Source organism: Globicephala melas, chromosome 11, assembly GCF_963455315.2.
Source record: "Globicephala melas chromosome 11, mGloMel1.2, whole genome shotgun sequence".
Classification (NCBI taxonomy): Eukaryota; Metazoa; Chordata; class Mammalia; order Artiodactyla; family Delphinidae; genus Globicephala; species Globicephala melas.
The window spans coordinates 17431096-17449498 of record NC_083324.2 but is presented as its reverse complement, the minus strand read 5'-3'; the positions used below and the strand labels follow the sequence as shown (position 1 = coordinate 17449498).

General features: G+C 45.7%; 1 protein-coding gene across 3 annotated transcripts in view; it reads right to left on the bottom strand.

Annotated features, from left to right (window-relative positions):
* Positions 1–18403, bottom strand: part of PDZRN3 (PDZ domain containing ring finger 3) — a 247234-nt gene that overhangs the window by 37220 nt on the left and 191611 nt on the right. The window lies entirely within an intron of this gene.

The window sequence follows — 18403 nt, the reverse complement described above, 5'->3', positions numbered from 1 at the left end:
ATCTATCTTTTCTCTAAATTCTTTTCTCACTAAGTTGTCTCATCAGATTTTAGCCTGTCTGTCCTACGAACGTCCATGTCCCAAGGCATGTTGCGAAGCTCTGGCAATGGAACACCATTTAAAATAGTCCAATTAGGGCAAAAGTAGTCTTTTGTTAAAAAAGAACATTCTTGAGCAGTAATGAAATAAGTAGCCTCAGAGTTTCTGAAGCCTTTGAATCTTAAAGAGGAGTCGGGCCAAGAGATCTAATTGTGAAAAATGCTTACTGGCCTTAACGACCTGCACTTTATTTGCTGCTCTTAACAAGATTATGAAATTTCCTAACTATCTCTAAAGAACACGAAGGTCAGGCAACAAACCAATGAATTCCAGAAAGAAAATCAAAGCTAAAGTTGATTCACTTTGAATAGAATTTCCTGGCTCTCAAGGATTTGTGTAACCTCAACAGTGATTTGGAATCTTGTTGGTTTGTTGTCGGTTTTCTATCCAAAGAAATAAAATTATGATGCATATCACTTAGATGAAAACTAATTTTGGCTCCTGCATCACCAACTAGTTCATTTAGTGGTCTACAGACCGATTAGTAAAACGTCTGTTAAAATGACTGTGGAGGATCCTTGAAGAAAACGCTGTAGAAATTAAATGTCATCTTAGTGGTTAAAAAAAAAAAATCAGTTGAGAAGGGCCTGGTGTCAGTATGAAAATAAAACTACCCCTGAATGTTTAGAGAATGGCTAGTTTTCCTTCTGACCTCATTCATATAGGAGTAATCATTAGTTGGCTTGTCCATAATCACCTTTCTAATGAATTATGCTGTATCTTCTCAAATACCTCCAATTTCCTAAAAAGCATTTTTAAAAGTTCCACATCAGGGGAAAACTAGAAAGCAGGGCTGGAACTCGAAATGTCCTCCAAAGACCAAAGCTACTTGATTCTTTGAACAAATACTGTCTAACACTTGTGAGTATCTTCTATGTACCATACACGAGGCTTAGCACTGTACACTCAATCACTTATTCATGTGCAATCAGCACATGAATAACAAAACCTGGGAATGATTATGTGCCCAATACCCCTACTGAAACCCCAGTGCATTAGTGAGCAAAACCAGAAATGGGAGCTGCCCCAGGCAGTTCATAGTCTGGGTAAGGAGACAGATGCTAATAATCGCGTAACTGAGGGAAGAAAAGAGAACCTGGCAGGGTTAAGAGGGCGGGTGTTGGGAAGAGGGGGCTCCTCTGAGGAAGAGACGTTGAGGACAAATCAGAAGAATAACCAGGATTTACATGGAGAGGAAGAGAGGAGAGATTATTGCAGACGGAGGGAGAAGCACGTGCAAAGGCCCTGAGGCTGGACGAAACCTGGTACACGAGGATCGGGATAGGTGGAACCGAGATGCTGATGTGATGAGACTAGAGGGGTGGGCGGGTGCAGATGATGTTGACCCTCAGAGGCTACAGATAGGACTTTGGTTCTGAGATGATTTAAGCGAGGGAGGGGGGTGTGGTGGGGGTGGTGGAGAGGTGACAGGACTCAAAGGCTACGTGTTCAGGTTCACATCTTAGAACCATGATCACAGCATCTGGCTGCTGTGTGAAGAATGGACTGGAAGAGGCTAGGAACGAGGCGACTGAGTGGCACAAGCAGACCAAAGAGATATTTGGAAAGTGGAGCCCTCCCAACCACCAGGGGAGTTCTTTCCATTTTCACAGGAAGTTGAGACTCAAGAGGGTAAGTGACTTGCCTAAGGGTTCCATAGCTATTCAACAGGAGACCAAGTTCAAGCTGGCCCGAGCTACTAACTCCAAATATAGCATTCTTTGCAAAGTAAAATACCTGTTGAGGTGTAACTTTCAAGACAAAACAAACGCAAGCTCCAAATCTCAACACCTTGAACTGCATAGGGACCTAGGCAGGTCCTGGGTTTCTTGATAATGTGGGTGGTTCTGCTACTGGGTTACTTCCTGCCTAGAGGCTCTCTCTAATGGGCGGGGTCCTAAGTCCCTGCTCCCTGCTCCTTCTTGGGGTGCTTTCCTCACAAGTTCACGTGGACGCTGAGAGCGTCCTGCCCGGACCGAAGCTCCTAGTTATTGCTGGAGACTTTGCTTCCTAAGACTCTGGAATCCTGGATCTCCACCCTTTTGCGGGAAAACCATAAGGAGCTTAGATTAGAAGAGGAAGCACGGTTTATCTTGCCGATTGATTGAAAAAGCTACTCAATCTCGAATCTCAACAATCCTCTCTGGCAAACGGGACACAAATTCCCCAGCTTCAAAAAGCGGAGCTCCACCCACTTGCTCCTAACACTCTTCGTCCTTCACATAAACTGTCCCACGTTATTGGTGTTTTAGTATGAAAAATGCAAACCATGTCCACTGACGAGAATTTTTGGATTTTTAGTTTTGACCGTTACCGGACATCAGCAGTTCCAAGCGGTATTACGATAGCTAACTGTGGGCATTTTCATTATGAAAAATTTCCTAATCTTCCCACAGGGAGAGGTAAGAAGGGAAAGAAAAACTGCAGAATTGAAGCCTGCAGTTTGGCAGGACAGCCCTTGGTTTGGTTTTGTTCTGTTTTTGGGGACAGCCCTTGTTGCGCACGTGTTCTCAGAGTCGGGAACATGACTCCATATTTTATGCTAACAGAATCATTTTGGAGAGCGATGCTGCGTAACTGGGGGACGGGTGCCATTTCACTGCTTATCTAGTTGACATAATTACAGCACAAAAGCTAACCTCGTGTCTGTCCTCAACTTTGGGAAGATTCTGTGTTTTTAATTGCAAGTTACTGTTCAATTTGTTAAGGAAATTTAGGTTAGAGGAGAAAATATTTGCCTCTTTTCTGCTGGGTTGAGATGTATTTCTAAATTGGAATAACATTTCCAAGAGGAAAAACACTTCATCCTACGAGCTCACATTTCATCTGTAATATGTACGACCACTCCGTTTAGGAGTGCTTACATGCAGTAATGAATCCGGACACATCTTTCCTGGATTGCCAAAACAGTCATACTTTGCTGAGACCCCTCCCTTGCAACCAGAGCCCAGGAACAACTTTACATCAATAGATTGTATAAGTCCTAAGTTACCTCCACTGAAATATGCAATTACCTCGTGGCTGCTGTGAGAAGTTAATGCAGATTTCTGGAAATACTGGCTGTGAAAGAAGAACCAATGAAAATGAGTGGGAATAACCAACTCTGGAGACATCTACGGTGGAAGAAACAGAAACTGGGAAGATTTAGAACCTTTATGAATCAAAAATAAACTTAAGTTGGTACTCCTTTCTCAAAGATTTATAAATGTGATTTACAAATGGCACAAAAAGAATAATGATGACATTCTAGGATATTTATCACCTCTGAAATAGGAAATAAAATGACTCTCCCTCTTGACTTCACAGGCACTGAAGGGCTTAAACTACGACCCCATTATAATAATTGATCCTCGCTTTTTTTTTGGTGATTAAACTCTGGGCAATAAGAACGGCAGAATAATTGCATATTTCAACTGCACAGAATACCTAGCACATAGGAGGCCCATGATAAGTCTGTTGAACTGAGCAAAAATAAAATTAGAGATATTTGTAGAAAATATGAACTGGGTTAAAAGTACTAAATCACATACGCATGAGTCTTGTCCTTGATAAATGCTGGGAACCAAGAAGATAAAGTAAGAAAAATATTATACTTTTTGTCAAAAGAAACCACGGGTCCTTTCTGGCCTCAGTTTCCTCACCTGTAAATGAGGGGATTACTCTAGGTGATGATGATGATGACTTTTAATGTAGGATCAATCTCAGTGGACCCTGGGGCCCTCCTTGATTATTTCTGATTACCCAACACCTGGCCTATGCCTTACAGCCTTTCTAGACACAATCCCATAATCCCCTGCTCCAACAATTCAGTCACCTCCTGGGAGCAAGACCTGTGTCCCTAAACCCTTTCACATCCTCTGGATACTCACTTAAAACCTCTTGATTTCCCACTAGCTATCTACCTCACGTTTGGTAGTGTATATATGTCCATGCCTCTCTCTTGCTTTGACAGCTAGTGGGAAGCAGCCGCAGAGCACAGGGAGATCAGCTCGGTGCTTTGTGACAGCCTGGAGGGGTGGGATAGGGAGGGTGGGAGGGAGGGAGACGCAAGAGGGAAGAGATATGGGAACATATGTATAACTGATTCACTTTGTTATAAAGCAGAAACTAGCACACCATTGTAAAGCAATTATACCCCAATAAAGATGTAAAAAAACAAACAAACAAACAAACAACCTCTTGATTTCACTTTCTTGCTCTCCATTTTGGTTACATGGAAGCATCCCATCAGGGTAGCACGTCCTTTCAGTCATCCCCCTGACTCTCAGGTCCAGCAGGGGACACAGAGGAGACGGACCCCTTGCCTGCAGCCACCTGGAGAAACTTTGTTTAGATGACAAAACAACCCTGAGTATGCTGCAGGGAAGTGAGCCATGGGGTGCTCCAGTGAGAGGGTGGCCAGCCCTCCATTCTGCAATCTCTCTTCTGCTATTGGATGGTTAGAGAGCTTTAATAATTGAAGCTGAAGAGGATAATCTTGTGAGAGGAAGGAGAATAAAACCGCTTGCAGGGCTGCAGAACTCTAGTCTCTAGGATGGAGAAGAACCTGCAGCGTTTTCTAAGATGATTTATTAGACCTGGGTAGAACTTGCTAGAAACCTACCAGGAGCAAATCATCTGGGAAGGAATTAATGAACCAAACAAAACACTTGACAATGCAATTAGAATATGAGGAAATGTAGGGGTTTTCCAAAGAGAGAGAGAGAGAGAGGCAAGTGTGTGTCCATGATTTTGATTATGTCATACAGAAGGCTGGAAAAAGAATGGAATAATATTTTTGAAGGTAAAGTTATCACAGGGGGAGACGGAGATGGCTGCGGTTGATATTTGCAGTTTGGATGCTTCAGGAGAGTTAGCAAGTGTGCCCAGATGGGTGGAAATTCACTTGCAGCTGTGTTTCAGCAAAATGGTGCGTGGGTCTGAGAAACAGAAATAAGACCGCTGGCGGCAAAAATGATTCCCCATCACGCGCAGCGGCAGAGGGCAGCCGTGCAAACACTGTGTTTCTCTTCAGTTGCTTTAGGCAACAGTAGTTTTTTTCCCTCTGTTTTGGTTTGGGTCAGGGATTTCTCCTTTTTAAAACCTTTTCTTAGTTGAGTTAGAAACCAAGAGTCTGAAGCTCTGGAAACTTCCCTTCGACCTCATTTCATCGTGCCTGTCGGATGAGCTCACTGAAAAACAAGCTCGGCAGTGGTAACATTCGCTGTGTGTGTCCAGAGGAAACTTCTGGCTGCATACCTGTGCTAACTGCTATCCTAGGCTTTGCATACAAACTCTATCTGGGAATAATATAGGCTCCTTTTTATTGATATGAATGTATAAGTCTAAATACATACTTAAAAAAAATTTAAATTGAAGTATAGTTAATTTACAATGTTGTGTTAGTTTCAAGTGTATGGCAAAGTGATTCAGTTATATAGGTATGTGTGTGTATATATATATTCTTTTCCATATTCTTGTTTTAATTTTAGGCAATAATTTTTTTTAATTGAAGTATAGTTGATTTACCTTTTCATACTCTTTTCCATTATGGTTTATTACAGGATATTGAATATAGTTCCCTGTTTTCAAAATCTACAGTCGGACAACTTATGTGCCCTCATCCCCTTCGCTAGAATTTTTTTTTAAATTTATTTATTTATTTATTTATTTTTGCGGTACGCGGGCCTCTCACTGTTGTGGCCTCTCCCACTGCGGAGCACAGGCTCTGGACGCGCAGGCTCAGCGGCCACGGCTCACGGGCCCAGCCGCTCCGCGGCATGTGGGATCCTCCCGGACCGGGGCACGAACCCGTGTCCCCTGCATCGGCAGGCGGACTCTCAACCACTGCGCCACCAGGGAAGCCCCTTCGCTAGCTTTTTTAGTTTAGCAGGGAGATGGTTAATATCAAAACATTTCTTCTTTTAAATATACGTCACACAGTCACAACACCACCTACACAGACCTTTTATTCGTTCAAAAGTGTTTTCGTCGGCTGGAGCTCAACGAGTAAGTGTCAAAGTTTGCATAGCATGCTGGAAACAAAGCCCTCTCTGGATAGCGAAGCATACGTGGGACATGTGCACGTGAAAGTAATGATACGCTTCTCCTAGAATCCGGGGCTCTTTCTGCCCCAGAGCCTCTGTCTGGGGACCCGTGACTATTCACAGGTCAGAAAGCCAGCCTGGCCGCCATGACTCAGTCCTAATCCCCATTACAAGTGCCCCGAGTGCTGGGCACAGGTGTGACTTCACCTGAGAGGCAACGTGGCGATGAAACTCCATCTCTGAGTGGTGAGAACTGTGAGGGCCGTAACCTTTTTAGTTAGCTTTGCAACCACTGCAGCATCGTCAGTGGCTGTCCCGATGTGGCACACGGTCGGCGTTCGAAAAATAACCTATTGGGGCTTCCCTGGTGGTGCAGTGGTTGCGAGTCCGCCTGCCGATGCAGGTAACACGGGTTCGTGCCCCGGTCTGGGAAGATCCCACATGCCGCGGAGCGGCTGGGCCCGTGAGCCATGGCCGCTGAGCCTGCGCGTCCGGAGCCTGTGCTCCGCAGCGGGAGAGGCCACAACAGTGAGAGGCCCGCGTACCGAAAAAAAGAAAATAAAAAAATAACCTATTGAACAAATGACCGAATCTGAGCATTTCCTCCAAACGTATGGCGTCATTCCACCTCTGCATATTATTTTGGGGAAGACTTGGCCTTATGGACATCTCCTGAAAGCCCTGTTCTCCACCGTTGCTTTAACAGAAATGACTTAGCTACAGTGGTACCCAGTGATGTCCAGAAGCTGGCCTTCCTGGATTCATTCGCGGCGCTTTACGCATTGCCCTGGAGACTTACGACCCATAACGATGATCCTCTTTGACCCAATTTTGGAGACCTGGCTGCCCCCGCCTCCTCTAGAAATGCCGGCTTTCTCCCTTGGTCCCCATAGATCGGCTTGTTTGACAATATATAACAGTGTTCAGTGCAATATCGTGCCGTACATACACTCAAACATATCACAGCTCACGTGCACACTCCCAACACCCTAGGCAGAGGGGGAGTTTGTATTCCTGTGCTTCAGAGGAAGAGTCTAAGGTTCAGAGAGGCTCAGAGAACTTTCCACAGCACAAAGTTACTCCATAGCACGGCCCTGAGCTTCCCCCTTTTATACATCAACTCTGAGTAAAACGAGGTCTCTGGTTTGTCTTCTCAACTAGGCCATGAATGCTGTGAGCACAGGGGTTGTTTTCAGTCTTTCTCTCAGCATGTGGCCCAGAGAACACAGTAGGCACTCAATACATGCTGCCCGTAGGACCACCAGAGGGTGACCCTCAACTGGGGTAAGCTTCAGGTGGAATCCCTCTCCTGCCTTAATCAAACAATAGGATGAACTTCCACTTGAAGGCAGTATCACACTGATAACATCACATAACCTCTAAAGCTATAGACCTACCTCCATTTAAAAGAGGACAAAACCACGCACAGTTTCTTGGTTAGGTCTTTCTACGATGCTTTTGTAGTTGACCAACATTCCTTTGCAGTTTACCTTACGCTCACTGGTGTAAGATTTAACTTCGGACCCCCTCCTCCCTTCTCCCCACGAATGTCAACCCCACAGGGCGGGGACTTTGCTTTCCATTGCAATGCCTGATACTTAGCACGTTACCAGGACCACGGAGGGACCTCTGAGTGTGTGTGGAAGGAAAGAGTGAGGGGATCTGCCCACATTCAGGTCTCTGCTTGAGTCAGGCAGTCCTGCGTTAGGATAACTGCTCTCCCTCTCACCAGCCACGTGATCCCAGGCAAGTTAGTCAGCCTCCCTCACTGACTCTCAGTTGTCTCATCTGTAAAATGGAACTAACAATAGTACCTGGACGTTAAGGGGCTGTGTGAGAATTACACGTATATGTATGACACATGTATATAAGCCACGTGCACAGCAAATAACAGTCATCTATCATTGCTATTATCATTTATTGGAAGCTAATAAACAAAACCCCCAAATCATGAGAATATATTGTCCTCGGGCCTTCACTGTTCATTCGAGGATAAAGAATACGATGCTGGAATTGCTTCCTCCTTTGTCTGGACATTTCTTAACTGGGGCTGGATAGGGAATAGAATTGGTTCTGAAACCTCAGAGCCAATTGAGATAAAAGAGATGCACTAACTCTCACACTGATTTGCCCCCCTTCCTTCAGTCTTAGGGGAACAGCCACATGCTCCCAGGTTCCCCTCCATGGAAGACCTTGAGCGGAAACTTCATCGGGGTGGGAGAGATGAGAAAGACATGCCGAACAACTCAAACTTCAATTCCTGCAAAGTTTCCAGAGGCCTAGCCCTACCCTACAAATCTTAAGCTTACCAAGTTGCTAGATCGAGAAATAAAAAGGAGAAAATGCCAGTCCGGGGGCAAGAGAGGCACCCCTTGCTGAGGAATTATTCCAAATGGGAACACATCAATATATGCAGGTAAGTGCAGCATAGGGTCGCTGGTATCTAACACAGAGAGGATGTGCAATACAAGTTACTCATGCTGGGCATTTCAAAACCAGATAAAAAGGTACGGAATCCCGGATGTAAAAGACTACTATGATTCTGCGGGGGGGGGGACATCCACTGCTTTTCACCTCCTGATGCCACAAGGAATGTTGTTATGAGGGATACTTATTTCTCTCGAGGTTTTTCCAACTCCCCAAATATTGAGCAGCTGCCTGATAGAGGGAAATTGGTTCCTATCCTTTGCAGTTTTCTTTTATTAAAATGCACGTCACTTTGAATGCTATGTGTGACAACCACTGACATTTTGGGCAGGGGAGGGGAATAATTAATTGTCATATAGGGTAGAACAGGAACATGTCTGGTAATTCTATGGTAAACTGCTTAACACAGGGAGGAAACTGTTATCTTCCCAGATGCCTGACAAATTGCCTGCTTTCATTGGTTTAACGCTCTGAATAGTAGGTGTCTGCATTACTTAGTTTACGCATTGTTTGTTCACAAAAAAGGCATTTTTGCCAAAGACTTCTTTACATAAAAACATGCAAACTCTTAGGAAATGTGTTTATAAAAACGCCAGCTCTTCCTGTAGTCTTATGGACGTCTTCTCTTCCGTTACAACTAATGTTATGGTTTGAGAGGATTCTTTTATGGATGAAGAATGCTGTATGTGAAGAAAAATATGAAGTAGTATTCTATACTTTTTAAAGATCTTACAGCTTATCAACTCCTCCCCTGCCCGCCTTACTATTTGTGAGTTACTTTCCTTCAGAACTGGGGGAAAGGGGAGGTTTTAAAATGAGTTATTTCTTCTTGGGTCTTTTACGAATACTTTTATTTTATTAAATATTGAATAAATTTAAAAATATCAAAGATATATGTAATTGAAAACACTGCTACAATGAAGACTTGTAAATCTCCCACCCACTTTGAGAAAAAGAACACTACCCATGTTATCTTGACAAGCTGAACTTCCCAAGTCCACAAATGATGAGAGCGCCATGAACAGCCCAGAAGAACGCACGAAGGTGGCTCTGCTCTACCAGGGACCAAGAATTACGGCATAACGACAGCAGGATATAACAGATGCTCTAAGTGCAATACTGGTGCCGAGGGAAGAAAGGGAGCAGAACAGAAAGGCCAGAAACAGTCCCTACCACACAGGGAAGCTGGCATTGCCCCTTGATGCGGAAGAGATAGGCTTTTCTCCAAGTGGTACTGGAAAATCCATATTAAAAAAATGAAGCTGGGGCTTCCCTGGTGGCGAAGTGGTTGAGAGTCCGCCTGCCGATGCAGGGGACACGGGTTCGTGCCCCGGTCCGGGAGGATCCCACATGCCGCGGAGCGGCTGGGCCCGTGAGCCATGGCCGCTGGGCCTGCGCGTCCGGAGCCTGTGCTCCGCAACGGGAGAGAGGCCACAACAGTGAGAGGCCCGCGTACCGCAAAAAAAAAAAAAAAAAAGAAGTTGGACTCCAACCTTACACCATATATAAAAAGGTGCTGAGAAAGGCAATATTTATATTAAATTTTTAGAAGAAAACAGGTGAGTAGTTCTATGACTTCAAGGTAGAGATCATGTTTCCCAACAGAGACTAAAAGCACAAACCGTCAGAAAAGACTGATATATTTGATGACATTCAATTAAGGGATTAGGTTCCTTGGAAGACATCCTAAAGAGAAGGGCAAGATAGTTACAAACTGGGAGAAAACGTATAAAACTACTGAGGGGCTCGTATCGGACTATGTTTTAAAAAATCCTACAAACCAAGTGAAAAAGATGCAAAATCCAATAGAGAACTGGGGACAGCCTGGACAGGGACTCCATACACGGAAAAAGAAACTCGAATATGATGAATGTACATATGAAAAAAACACAGTCAGCTCCGTGTATTGGGGGGCTTCACATCTAGGGATACGGACAGCTGACTACTTTCACTTGACTACACCATTTTATGTAAGGGACTTCTGCCCCTATGGATCTGGGTATCTGCAAGGGCTTCTGAAACCAGTCCCCTGAGGATACCGAGGGTATGTGCTCAACTTCATTGATGATTAGGGAAAAGCAAATTTAAACCATAGTGAGCTACCTCTCCATGTAAATTACATTGGAAAAGTTAAGAATTCAGACAGTACCAAGTGTCGACAGGGATGTGCAGCAACAAGAATCTCTCTACCATGATGATGAAAAACGATTTGGCATTAGTGAAACTGAAAAGGTATATCCCCTAAACGCCCCCCTTTCCTTCACATCCTGTCCTTCCTTCCCCTCTTTCCTTCCATCCATCCACTCACCCACCCACCTACATGTAAGTACCTACGTTATCTCCTAGAGCAGTGGTTCTCAAAGGGTGGTACGCAGACCAGCAGCATCTAAAACCGGAGGGTGATGCACGGGACCCAGTGTTTACACAAGCCTTCCGGGTGATTCTGATGCCTGTTCACACTCGAGAACCACTGTCCTAGAGGGATTTTTATACCTTGAGACTGGTGTCAGAATGAAAGTTACAAATGAGATTCCATTCTCCTCTCCCACTGTTCTTTGCTATCAAATAGGCAAAAAGAAAAAAAGAGGGAAAAAAAAGTGAGACTCTTCTTAATACCCAGTGAGTATGGGAGTGGGGGTGAGGAGAGGCGGACACTCACACACTGTTGGGTGTTACACAGAGAGGCTTATTTGGCAACACTTAATAAGTAAGAACCGCTAAAAATGCAGATCATCTGACAAAAGAACTAGAGACGTGTCCTAAGAGAATTATTTACGACTGGCCCATGCTGTCGTTTAATTGACAGATACAGTTAGATCAAGTCCTGCAGCCTGGATGTCCCCCAGAAGTGGGGTGTGTAAATCATGAACTGTCATTATGGTGACAGCTAAATGACTCATCACCGCCAAGAAGTCCCCGATCAAACCTACTTCCTCCAGATTTCTGAAAACCAGGATTCATTTGGGTAACAAGGTCCTTTCTAAAAACACACTTTCTTCTGGCAGGAGGACTCCGCCCGTCATCATTCACATTATTCGGCATCACTTTAGATTACTTTCCCATTTACTACTGGGAAGGGAAGTGTCTGTAGAAGTAGGAGGGTCTGTGGCTAGGAGGATACAGGATAACTTCAGAGGCTGGGGTGGCTCTGAGAAGGACAGTGGTTAAAAAAAAACAACTGAAGGTTAGTGTAGTTTTATCTGTGAAAGATACACACACACACACACACACACACACACACGTGTGTGTGTGTGTGTTTATTTTATAGACAAAACTTCACTGACCTACAGTTTTTCGCTTGTAAACTAGAGAGTACAAAATTATTCCCTTGAAAACTCTGCTTAAGCAAAGTAACATTTTTGGTGTTAACCAACGGATGGTTAAATTTTCGATCTGCATTTGAATGTCTGAGATAAGAGCTTGTCTTGCTGCCTACTTATCTAGAGGAAGACTTAAGAAAATCTGCCAGAGAACTTAGGGAGCGAAAGAGTCCTCTTCCAGTACTTTTGGTGTAACGTGGAACAGAGGTTCTCTAACTTGAAGGAGCACCAGACTCATCCAGGGGGCTTGTTAAACACAGATTGCGGGGCGCCACTGGCAGGGATTCTGGCTTAGCAGGTCTGGAGTGGGGCTGGAGAATCTGCGTTTCTAACAAGCTCTCAGGTGATGGTGACGCTGCCGGCCGAGGACCAACCACACTTGGAGAACGAACGACTTCGAAGAAATTTCTGGAGACGCTTCAAAAGTCAGAAAAGCTTTCCTTGATCCCTACTGCCACTCAAGACACGCGTTCTCCACAAGTGAACACTGGTGCCACTAATTTTCTTTCACTTCTGCACTATTTCAAATGATTTTTTATTACAAGCTGATGAGTATAATCAAATGTATTTGAAAAAAATATTATTCTGCCAGTCAGGGGGCCAGTAGACTGGGAATGAGACCGCTTGCCCAAGGTTCCCCAACAGACACACACAATGCAATATGCCCTTGGTGAAGAAACAGGAGCGCAGGCCATCTGAAGTAGATGAACTCATTCTTCACAGTTCTGTGCTCGCCTCTCCGCCGCATGGCCCGACGGCCTCTCACTCATAAGATGACACCTGCCATACCACTGAAGGGGACGCTGCCAGGAACACGGCTTTGTGCGCTTCAGAGAGAGGACGCTATGCTCTCTGTTGAATCCCACACTGGCGGAGAGGGCGGGAGGGTTATTTTGGCTCTAGTGGGCCTTTACCCAGAGCTGCTGACGGTATTCCTCTGTACCTCCCCAACTTAGCCACGGCCTCTCCCTGCGTTACTGATGCGGGTAAGAAGTCATGTATAAATATTGCACTTTTTCTCACTGCTCCATATGTCTGTTTCTGCCGGCCATGGCAGGCCGGTGACAGGAATGTGGCGAGCGGGGCAGTCCCCTCCCCTGTGACCGCCTGCCTCACGGCAGCGTGCAGCTATACCGATGGGAGCCATTCGAGGCCTGGGACCCGGTCTCACGTGTCACCGCGTACACCTTTCCAGACCAAAGTGGGACCCACTTGAGCCATTCCTCATTCAGAAGTTAACTTGGTAAATATGTCCTGATTAGTTATTGCTTACGTGTCAGGCCCGGGGGTGCCACAGAGAACAAGGCAGTGTCCCTACCTTCACATTTTCCTGGGGGCTGGGGTCGGAGACGAACGATAAGCAAGTTCGTAAGTGCATGAGTTGTGATAAGTGCCAGAAGGGAAATAAACTCTGCAGAGAAAGGTCAATGCAGGTGCGGGTCGGGGAACTCTCAGATCAGGGGCGCTCTCTAGGGGGAGGGACGTTTAAGCTGAGCCCTCAAGGATCAGTGAACTACGCTGCAGGTGGCGGGGAACAGTCTGTTGGAAAGCCTGGGGAGGGAAGGAGGAAGGTGGGTTCTGGGTGCTGAATGGAGCCCTGCGGGGACCAGGGCAGATGAAGAGCAGGCAGGTGCGAGGCATGAGGCTTGTGCAGCCGTAAGGAGACCAGGTCACACAGCGCCCTGCAGCCTGGGTGAAACGGTTCCTTTTATTCTAAGGGCACGGGGGAGCCAGTGAGGAAGGCACAGAGCAGCTCAGAGCTCAGAGTGCGGCTGGCTGGTTGAACCTGCTGGCTGAATGAATGAAAAATAAATGTCTTGTATCCCCTCTGCTCTCCCTCCTGGCCTCTTGGGTTCAAATCATGGTCATCTCCTCCCCTTCCGGGCTCCTAACTAGAGCCCTTGTTTCTTTTCTTGCTCCTCAACCCCTACAGACACATACAAAACCCCACGTGGTCAACCAGCCATGGGCTGAGGGTACATGTGGTGATGAGAGCTCCCAGGCGGTTCAATGAACAGAGAACGTGGAAACCAAGTGGAAGGAAGTGCAGGGATAGAGTGATGTGCAGGGTATCATGGGAATACTGTGTGCAGGGCATCATGGGAAGGCTCAGTGCAGACATCCAGGGGTGTGCAGGTCATCATGGGAAGGCTCAGTGGAGGGAGCTAGGGGTGTGCAGGGCCTCATGGGAAGGCCCAGTGGAGGATCCAGGGCTGTGCAGGGCATCTTGGGAAAGCTCAGTGCAGGGATCCAAGGCTGTGCAGGGCCTCATGGGAAGGCTCAGTGGAGGGAGCCAGGGGTGTGCAGGGCATCTTGGGAAGGCTCAGTGGAGGGAGCTAGGGGTGTGCAGGGCCTCATGGGAAGGCTCAGTGGAGGGAGCCAGGGGTGTGCAGGGCATCTTGGGAAGGCTCAGTGCAGCGATCCAGGGTTGTGCAGGGCCTCATGGGAAGGCTCAGTGGAGGGAGCCAGGGGTGTGCAGGGCCTCATGGGAAGGCTCAGTGCAGCGATCCAGGGGTGCGCCCGGCCTCAGGGGAATGCTCAGAAGGGTATCTAAGCTGGGTGGCAGCTAAGTGGCCTCAGTTCTATGGGGAAAGCAGGACAACTCCCTGCTGGTTCCCCCACAGCTTTCTACTTACAGAAGAGACAGGGAGAAAGAGGGGAGTAAGCCCTGGTCTAACCCTAAGCTCTACCTTTTCAGTTCTTAACATAAAAGTGGCTTATGATCCACCGTTAACGGAAGAGAAAACAATAGCTAGTGACAGTAGCCCATGTTGAAAACAGTGACTTTCTGAGCCATAGAGAGACAGGCGCCATACTCGATAAAGGGCCCCAGGTTGTCAAGGCAGGAGGAGACGGGCTTGCTTTTTCCACACCTGCTTTGCTTAAACTAATTCAGAATAGAAAGCCATTTCTGAAACAAAGCTTTTAGAATCTATCGATAGGTCGTTTAAGTGAGCACACTCTTACTTGCAGGAAAAGGATGCCAGGCTCCACGCTGCTGTGTAGAGGTCAAGTTTATGTTCATCTAATTAGCCACCATTAAGTCTGTACGACCACTGGGCTGATTCTCAGCGGACTCATCGTTGCTTTGCTTTAAAGCAGTAAATTCATCTAATTGAGTACTGAATGTAGCTAATTAAATATGAAAATAGGACTGTGTACACTCAAGTTTCCAGAATATTCCTTAAACTTGTTGCTCTGCATTAGCATTTCCTATAGAACTCTGTGTTTTCCTAGTCAACTGGCTTATTAATAGAGTGAGGGAGAAAGGGTCACAAAGACATACATCTTTAGTTTTCTGGCAAGTCACGGTTATTGGCTGAAGTTTTGGCTTTTCAAAACCAACAACATTTATGGCAGAAAGAGTCACAAATCCTCTTATATGATACTTTTTTTGTAACTGAGAGGCAAAAGAACATAAGCTTTCTCAAATCATCCATTCTTAAAGCTGCCTGGGGGGTTAATGAGAACTCTCCGCTCCACTCCCCCTCCCATGCGCTGCCCCACGTGAATGACCAGAGGCTCTACGGAAACCCCTCTCATTTGTAAGAAAACAGATCCCAGTAACAGCAGGCTGACAGAGGTGTTAAGCACACATGGCTCGAGTGAGACCGTGGTGTCTGCAAGAGAGCCCCACAAAGGCAGGAGCAAATTTTAAAAACCAACCCCAGTGTTCCATATAACATGGGTGACTTTGATGAAAATGATTTATACGAGAGAAGAATGCACAAACTTTAGAATTATAGCACAGATGTGGCTCCTGGCCCCATTTATAACTCCTTTGTGTTTCAGTTTCTTCATCTTTGAAATGCGGATAATAACACCACCTATCTCTTGGTGCTGCTGTGAGGATTTGATGGGGAAGTGCATGGTTGGCGCTTAGCACAGCACCAGCATGTAGTAAGTGCTCGATAGATACTACTATGGTTAGAGTTTGGGAATAACAGATACACACTACTATATATAAAACAGATAAACAACGAGGACCTACTATATAGCACAGGGAACTATAGTGAATACCTTATAATAACCTATAATGGAAAAGAATGTGAAACAGGATACATACCTACATATATATGTATAACTGAATCACTTTGCTGTACACCTGGAACACTGTAAATCAACTATACCTCAATAAAAGAATAAAAATTTTAAAAAGTACTGTGGCTGCTGAAAGGAATATCACTGCCATTTATCGACACATTTTGCTTGCCATCTTGAAAATGTGCATGCAGATTTTTAGAGAACGTGTTAGCTGTTATAATTTTTCATTTGAAGCCTAAGTCCCAACCAGAATTATTTCTCTGTTGTGTAATCAAACAGCAAAGGTCATTAATGCTGAGTTTCTGGCTGACCTCAGAGGAGGCGGGAGGAATGAATGATACTGCCTAGTGTGTCCCTCCTTTACCCTCCCCCAGGCCTCCGTTCGTGGGAAGAGCCTCCTCAGAGCGTCCCCTGGGTGGCCTTCCCTGGTCCTGGAGGGGCACAGCTGGGTGGAGTCACGGGCACAAAGCCAGCTGAGCCGCAGACCTCCTCATCTCTGCACACGCCCTTCCCGCACAACAGGTCACCAGCTTTAGCCGGATTCCAGCCACAGCCCTAGAGCTGCGGGGCTCCCTGTCCCATTACCCTGTGAACGTGAGATCTCCAGGGCCAACTAATTTATCCAAGAAGAAGACTGCACCCCTGGATAACCTGAAAGCATCTTCCCTTCTCACTTGCCCAGCCTTTCACTTTAACAGTGCTTCTGAGTATTGTAAGTCACCCTAGGCAAGTGAAGGCTTTCCGAAGCATGAAGCAGCTGCTAAGTTAAACTTTAAATCTCACATAGGCAGGGGCCCTGTCTTGATGCTCCACAGGACGCCACAGTCACCGGAAAAGCACAAAGAACTGCTCTAAGTCACCTGATCCTACAACCCCAGGGTGGGCAGCAGGCACACCTTATACTCTCCTTCGAAGAGCTCCAAATATCTCAACGCATCCCTTAACACACGGCGCAGATCACCGGGATGTGTGCACTCTGTGCAACGTCCTTTAACGACCAGGCAACTTTGTGTGTTGTTGGTGTTTTTCTATTGTGATTAAAGGTACAATAAGGTATGTTTGCAACAAGAGGCAAAGCCATTGTTCTGCATCATTAAGTTCACAGCAGCCCCTAAAAGAAACTGTGGGCAGCTTGCCAAAGGCCCTAATGAAGAGCATCTCTTTGAATTATCTCTGGATGAGGAAAGGATCAAGTCTGAGCCCCAGAATATTTGATCCTCTTTGTGCTGCTGTTACAAGCGCTTACGGAAGCCAGACACACCGGACCTTCTGGAACTGTAATTTATGGAAACCTTAATTTCTCTGCTCTAATAAGGCTTTGCATAATAAGAGTGGGAATGCAATTATTAATTCCTGCAAGTGTTTTGTGAATTCCTTTATGCTACGGTTCAGGACTTCCAAAGAATGGGAGAAAGGGGAAATTTACTTAGTTGGCACAAGGGTAATGGGTCTGAAAAGTAGTTTGAGTTTCCTGAAAATAAATCTGCATGGCTTCCCAAATGGCTGACAAAGTGTATTCCAGATGGAAGTCATTTATCAGCAATTTACTGCACGATGCTTTGGCCAGAAATATTTCCATATAAATTCACCTAGTAAAAAAACAAACAAACAAAAGCCAGGCTCCCTCTTTTTGAAGGCAGAGAGGGGAGGAGCCCAAATAACACAGACAAATAAAGCACAAGTTAATGCAGAGTTGCAGGAAATGCGGTAGGGTTGCCTTTTGGAGGTGCCAGTTTAATTCTTACATCTACAGCAATGTATGTGAAATAATACTTGCACGCACTGATGGTTAAAAGAACAAAAAGCAAGTTATTATAACTCCATTTTTACACAGAGCATTTATTTTCTATGCAGCGGTGAGTGACCACCTTGGTGATCGTTTTGTCGTTCTGCTTGTTTCACTTCTGAATGCCTGACTCACTGAGCACCAGGGCTCACTGCACATGGTAACTTGGCAAATTTAGGATTACAACGTTACCATATGATCACATAAGGGGTGGGGGCCAGATCTCCAGTGGCAATAGCACTTCTGCCCAGACCTCCAATGTGCCCTCGGACTGCTCTGAAAGGACGGAAATCCAGCAAAGCCCTGAGCGTGAAGTCATACGTCAGAAGTATTACTTCCCAAACTTATTTAAGAGGATTGTTTTTTGTAAGCTAGGTGCTCTCCACACAGGAGGGTGGTGGAGGCGCCTAAGTCCCAAAAGATAAGATTTGTTTTGACCTTCTGTATGCCTCAGTGCCGGTGTGCGCGCACACCCACCCACACCCATCCCTTTTATTCACCCAATCATTAGAATTTGTCCACTGAGGCAGCCAACTCACAAGCAGCCCTGTCTCGCTGTGTTTTTAATGCGAAGCGCCCTCTGCTGGCTCTTGCAAAAATGGCACCCAATTGATGGCTAATCAAATTCTTTTTTAAGCTGAGTCTAGCCCCTTTGAAGACTATATTAATATACCATGTATTGTCATAAATTAAACAGCAAG